This window comes from Trichechus manatus, unplaced genomic scaffold (assembly GCF_000243295.1).
Source record: "Trichechus manatus latirostris isolate Lorelei unplaced genomic scaffold, TriManLat1.0 scaffold00035, whole genome shotgun sequence".
Taxonomy (NCBI): domain Eukaryota; kingdom Metazoa; phylum Chordata; class Mammalia; order Sirenia; family Trichechidae; genus Trichechus; species Trichechus manatus.
In genome coordinates this window covers 4,545,530-4,552,490 of record NW_004443971.1, presented here as the reverse complement: position 1 = coordinate 4,552,490, position 6,961 = coordinate 4,545,530, and the positions used below count along the sequence as shown (strand labels likewise).

Sequence of the window (6,961 nt, the reverse complement as noted above, 5' to 3'; positions counted from 1 at the left end):
ACTCTTAGAGGTTATCTGGTGACATCCTTGGGGATTATCTGGCCCGACATCCTGCTTTTTCTTGTCACAAGATGGGTGCTTTGTTTGGTTTTTCATTCTTAGATCATTATCACTTGTTTTCCACCCTCCAGGGAGGAACATCGGTTAATCTTAAACCTTTTTGTAGAGACTGGAGAAACAAGATCCTGAGACAATGTGGCGGTTAGCAATGGGGAGTAAATAATAGTGAGCCAGGCCTGTGCAGCCTCTTCCAGACAGCACCTAACAACAACAACAATTCCTGGGAACCCTTAGACTGATCGGTACTCACTAGGCTTCTTGCAGCCAAACCAGGTGAGTCAGCCTCACAGTGGTCTGAGTTCTGACTAGTTTCACTGTGTTCTCATTGCTCCTATAATTTGTAAACAAGTAGACTTTTGTTAAAGATCGTTAGACCTTGGTCATTGCATAATTAGAAATTTTGGTTTACAGATACATATTCAGGGAAATAATTAGACCTGTTGTTGTTATTTGCTGTCAAGTTCCCTCTGACTCATGGCGACCTTCTGTATAACAGAACAAAACATTGCCCGGCCCCGTGTCATCTTCGTGATTCTTGGTATGTTTGAGGCCATTATTACAGCTATTTCATCAGTCCATCTCACTGAAGGTTTCTCTCGTTTTTTCTGACCCTTAATTTACCAAACATGATGTCCTTTTCTAGTGATTGGTCTTTCCTAATGACATGTCCAAAGGAAGAGAGTCAAAGTCTTGCCATCCTCGCTTCTAAGGAGCACTAGGTCCTGCATAAGGTCACCAGACATTCTGTTTGGGAGGTACACTATTAGCTAATTAGACATCGGTCTTTGTATAAGTTGTTTAGACTTTTGGTTTTGGAGGTATACCATTTGTTGAATATCTTTGCCATTAAACTGCTTATTCCCTTGTTGCTCACTTTTGCTTTTATCTATGTTATAAAGTCTCTTTTTATGTGTTTTGTTTTATTCTGGATTGTCTTGTTTCTAATATATGTATAAGGGAGTGTTCAACAGCAAAGGGATAGTGATATAGACCCATTAAGCCTCTAGTCCAATCCAAGCTGGTCCTAAGAGATAGCAGTTGCAGGTCGATTGAACTGGCTACTAACCCATGAAAAGGCCATTGGTCAAATTTAGCTTTGGGTTCCCCACAGAACTTTCATGAGAACACTCTCTGTCTTGTCAATTTGTGAAAGGTCACTTTTAGTCCAAATTCTGGGGTCAAGGATTGTCAGGTCACTGATTCTTGGCCCTTTTCTAACTTTCACTTAGAAAGGAAATCCGAAATACCATTCGCAGGCACGTAGTCTTAACTAAGTGCCTTCTCTTGTCTTTCTCAAGTTCTTCTATATCAAACTGCAACCTCCTCTGGAAGAACTTCTGCACCGTAATCTTAACTCTTGCACCTTCTCTGATAAAGAGCAAAAATTTTAAGTCAGAATAATAATGGCCATCATAGAGGACTTTTGACATGTCAAAAATCACTAAGTTAATACACTTAAGACGAGCCCCAGAAAAATTAGGGGACAAATCCCAAAGAGTCAAGAGCTACCTTCTTTAACTGATATGCTGAGGCCTCCAAACAAAATTCTAATTCAGGATGATCTCTCTCAAAGACTCAGATACTTTCTGAAACTCACCGTCCCTTCATTTCTCTCTCTTTCCACTCAGTATTACCAGACCTTTGACACGAGCCACCCTTTCTGCAGAGCTTTCTCAGGAAAACAGCAACGGTGTTGAAAAATTGCTAGACCAGAAAGCAGCCCTAAAGAAGTTGAATTAAAAGCCTGGTCTGAAGCCAAAGTGAGAGTTATAATTAAGTATTTTTCTAAACCTTGGGAAGCCAGGTGGAAATTTGCTAGAGAATTCACGATTTTATTAGACACGTATTGTTATGGACTACAGGTCTGTACCAAGTACGTCAGTTAATTGTTAGCACCAAGTACTTTAGTTCATTATTAGCCCTTCAGTTGGGAAAAAAAAAAAATTTAAAAGCAGCAGGGTAAGGAAGGTAAAATTTAAATAACTCAGCTATGCAAACTGGGAAAAAAAAAAAAAAAAAAAGCCTGAATAAAGCAATAAAAGATAGGAAACACAGTAAAAGGCAGGAGGCTTTCCTTTGAAGGTTGATCGGACAAAGATCCAAAATTATAAACAAAATAAAAATGAAAATAGACTTTAGGAAACCTTCAAGCAATATTCTAGGGTAGACCCCATAGCTACAGTAAAGGTAGTCTTGTGTTTGTTTTGTTTTGTTTTGTTTTGTTTTAAAGTGGGCTTAAATCCAAATTAGGGGGTTTAATGAGAAAAAAATTAATTGACATGTGAAACTGACCATTTAGAAAATATCCAATATGTGGCAAGACATGTTCAGAGCCTTAGAAAGTAAATAAGCTTGAAATCAATACAACTTATGATCCTATAGGTAAAACAAGTGGCTCCTGAAATAAAAACAAGACCAAAATGTCTTACAGCCATAAGAACTGGAAGCCTACAGATAGTGATACTTATACATACTGCAAGCAGAAGGGTCATTGAAAGAATCAACACCCCATATTGGCTAAGAAACAGAAAGATAACTATCTAAAACCTACCCGATTATGCTGCTCCAAGGAAGAATTCACACCTAACAATTCCCTGTCTTTCCTCTAAACTTGTGACCCCAACTGCCAAAAGTAGCAATGTGCAACCATATAAATCATGCTCTCCATTAGGGCACAGGCTGTATCGAGTTTGGCTTACCACAGTATCCCAGCTCCTAGTTAAGTGCCTCCACAAAGCAGGTGCTCATTAAATATGATGAATAAATTGAATTTTTTCTTGGTACACTGTCAGCCACACCTTACCAAGATGAGGGAGAAGACCGCACACCTCTGAATTGGGATGTGGCCCTCCATCATTAGCTGGTGTGAATCAGGGTGGAATTATTGTCCCTACTTATGGAACCCCCACCCCATATGGGTCCCTTGGCAGACTCCTTCCTTCCCTCTACCCTCCACTCCACCCAACTGCTAATGCCATCATCATAGTGGTTTGTAAGTCACATAGGCGATTTCTTAAGGAGTTTATAATTCAAGAAATGTAGACATGTAGGCTTCACAGAATGCACTGGATCACTACAGTCACTCCTGGTGGGGAGGGAAAATCTGCCAAACCCAGTTCTTGTTTCAGTACCTTCCTTTGAGGAAAAGCCAGAAATCCAAGAATGAACAATTGCTAAAGGAGGGAAAGGGGCTCTCTGCCTGGTGTGCCTCTCCCAAGTTGAGAGCGAGATAGTAATGGGTAAGTCTTCAGGGCAACCAGGACCACTTTGAAGCATTCCTGTCCTGGCCTGCCTCACAGGTTCCTCTGTCCTTTGGGGGACCCCGATGCCTGATGTCCGGGACTGGGGTTCTCTCAGCAGGTGCCTCCTGGTTGCTGGCTACAGGCTCTATCCCAGCAGAAGGACCCTCTTCTTGGCCTGGGTTTCACCTTCTTGTATCAGGTGGCAGGCCAGCTGGTTTCAGTCCCAAATCAGGTCTTCTGACTCCTCCCAGAAACCAACTTCTAAGCAGGAAATCCTGCCCCTCCCTCAAGAGTAGGAAACCACAGGGGAAGAGAGGTGAAACAGCAGTAAGGGAGAAGAGGAGGGAGAGAGAGAAAAAAGAAGCAAGAAGAGAAACAGAGATAAATAAAAAGAAGTAAAACTTGGTTGAAACCTCAAGGTAAGAATTTTTTAAATCACATTATAAAATAGCATCACTATATTTGCCAGGGCCTAGGACACAGTAGGTCCTCAAAAACTGCTGTCAAAATAATGAAATTATTGGAATGACCAGAGGGCTGGGATAAAGAGGGATTCCAATGTCAAATGCTGGTCAAAAAACAAAAATAAATGCCCAAAGAGCTTTCAGATGTGTAGGAGGAAAGATATGATAAAACACAGACGGAGCCAGATGCCTGTTACTGACACAGAGAGCATTCTGATCATTTTGGGACAGAATGTTCAGTTGGAACAAGAAAAGTGCAAAGACAGTGTAGAAATGTATGCATGTTCTTTTGAAATCATACAAAGATTGCACGTTGTAAGCATTCTTCTACAATCAGCTTTCACCCAATGACAGAAAACAAACTGCTGTATCCTGTGGATTGCTAAGAGGGCTGATATTTGCATTTTGCCTCCAGTCAGCAGATAGTTTAATATTATTAATACTGAAATCTGAAGCTTTGAGGAAGGTTCGTTTTATCTCAAGAAGTCTTGTTCAATGGAGCAAGGGTAGCCTAAAGCTATCAATCAAATTCTTCATATGCTTTTCACCTATCCATTAATCCCAGCCCAGCCTGACTACCCAGGTTACTGATCTTCTAAGCCTTAAAGGGCCTGTTCAAACAGAATTCAAAAGCACTTCTTTCAAATCAAGGAGTTAGAGAAACCCTGACAGGAACAGGAAATACCATTCCCCACGCTCACCATTTACTCAAACCTTCTTAACAGACAGTACCATCCAGAGGGTTGTGGTTTACTGATCCAGTCACTTGGAGGGATTAAAATAGTGAGCCTCTTGCTTCCAAAAGCATCTACAGATGATGATGATGTGTTTTCACAACAGTTGGCTTTTCAGTGTCCTGCTCTCCCAACTTTTCCAACAGTGCTTAACAGGATCAGAAGGATACACTTGAAATATGTATATGAAATATATATATGAAATATATATATGAAATATATAATCCCCAAAGGGGACTGGGTGAGCAAATCAGAATTGGGAGCTGAAATGAGGGTGGGAGAGGTAAGGAGAGATGAAGAATCTCACTTGTGCTTGCTTGCCAGCATGTGAAAGAATTGCCTTTCCCTCTTAGGTATGATATAAAATCAAAATCCGAAAGTCCTAGCTCTTTCTTTATACTAATTTCAGTACAGCTAAAAGCTCCCTGCATGAAATTTCCAAGCTGGAACAAATCTTAAAGACGATCTAGTTTAATTTCTCTCATTTGCCTAGTGAATGAATCGAAGCCCACACAAGGGAAGGGCTTTGTCCAAGGCCCCATATATGTCAGCAGTGGAGGAGAGACTACAATTCAGCTCTCCTGGCCCAACTCAGGGGCCTTTCATGACAGCACCCAAACTGGACAGGAAGCTACTTCAGGCCCCCGAGGACTCATAACCTGCTGATTAAATAAAATATTCAGTTAAAAAAGATGCTCAAATAATCCTTGCATGGCAGAAATGGAAGGAAGAAAAAGATTTTCCTGATAGTTAAGCTTTTCCCGAATCTGTTATATAATTATTAGATGACTAAGGAGTAGCGGGGAGCCCTGGTGGAGCAGTGGTTAAGAGCTCGGCTGCTAACCAGAAGGTCGGCAGTTCAAATCCACCAGCTGTTCCTTGGAAACCCTATGGGGCAGTTCTGCTCTGTCCTATTGGGTTGCTATAGGGTCACTATGAGTCAGAATCTACTCAACAGCATAGGGTTTGGTTTTTTGTTTGTTTGTTTTTAAGGAGTAGAGGAAGGATTCAAGACAGGCTTGTCGTGACAAAACTAAAGTATTTTACATTCCTACCATTGATCAACATTTTACGCATCTCATCTCTATATAATCTGCTTGTTACCCTCATTTTACAATTGAGATTTTTTAAAGTGTGCTCAAATTCACACAGATATTATTATTTCTGGATACAATTTCTGGATCTCTGCTGGAAGGCCAGGATCACCCCCTGGGCTAACATGGGTATTTGTAGTTCAGAGACTGCTACACCCTCACTCAGCCCCCTCTCCAGCATGGACCCTTGCTGCAGCTATTCCAGTCTACTTGAGGTTCCTATGACATGTCGTGCTATTTCTAGACTCCTTAACTGAACACATGCAGTTCCCTCTGCTTGGAGTGCCCTTCCCCCTAACTCCATCAACTTCATATCCTTCAAAATTTAGCACAATGGCCACCTCCTCCAAGAAGCTTTTCCTGCTGCCCTGGGCTGATTTGGATGGTCCACTCTGGGCTTCCGAAGCACCCTATGCATACCTCTATTATAGCATTTATCACACTATTGTGAGCTTTAATTTACTTGCCTACCTTCCTTTTATTACAATCTCTTGGAAGGCAGATTCCAAATATAACTCAGTTTTTCTATTCCCAGCGCTTAGTGCAGTTCTCGGCATATACTACTGGTGCTCAAAAAATGTTTCAAAAAAATGGATGAACAAGTGAAATATTGCCCTTCCTTTCCTTCCATCAAAAATTTAATAAAAAGTCTCATTTCCAAGCTCTTGACCCTTAGGTAAGTTGGGGAGAAAGAGAGGATGTCACTATTATAAGCTTCCCCTCCTTTCAGACCCAACAGGCCACTCACAAGCAGTATCTAGGGTCACACATGGCAGTTTGAACAAACATATTTATGTCTGCTTCCTCACAAATGCACTGATCACAGTAGAAGAATTTACATGTTCTAAACCACAAGGAGAAAGAGAACAGGACAGGAGACAGCAGCAGATGAGAGAAGTCAACACCCTTTTCATAGATGGAAACTGGATGGATGAGTGATAAACCCAAGGGCCCATGATGAGACGCCAACAAGAAGCCACAGGGCCCAGGAGAGTTGCAGGGATCAGGGCATCAGGAACTCGGGGAGAAATGGGGCTGAAAACAGGAGGAGGCATTCCAGATCCCTCCCTTGCCCTCCACAGCTACTCCAGCTAGAGAAGGGAAGTTTAGCTTCTGGAGAAACAGATTAAACAGGCACCAGGCTCAGGGACATCCAGCAGAGCAGAGGGTGGGCTTAGGCACAGGGCTAGAAATGGAGGGATTAGAAGACTCCATACCAGAATAGGAGATTCCCCAGTCCCTTTTTCCGACTCATCTCCCAGCACGCAAAATACCAACTTAGGACCCTCTCCACCCACCCTACCCCACCTTTATCACCGAGCAGATGATTTAAGGGTTCCTCCCTAGAGAAACTACCCAACCGAAGA

General features: G+C 41.9%; 1 protein-coding gene across 1 annotated transcript in view; it reads left to right on the top strand.

The window, feature by feature from the left end:
* Positions 1-2,088: 2,088 nt before the first annotated feature.
* Positions 2,089-6,961, top strand: part of HSD11B1 (hydroxysteroid 11-beta dehydrogenase 1) — a 65,018-nt gene continuing 60,145 nt past the window's right edge. Inside the window, exon 1 of the mRNA XM_004375191.2 lies at positions 2,089-3,721. The gene's annotated coding sequence lies outside the window, so the exon portion shown is untranslated. The remainder of the gene's footprint in view (positions 3,722-6,961) is intronic.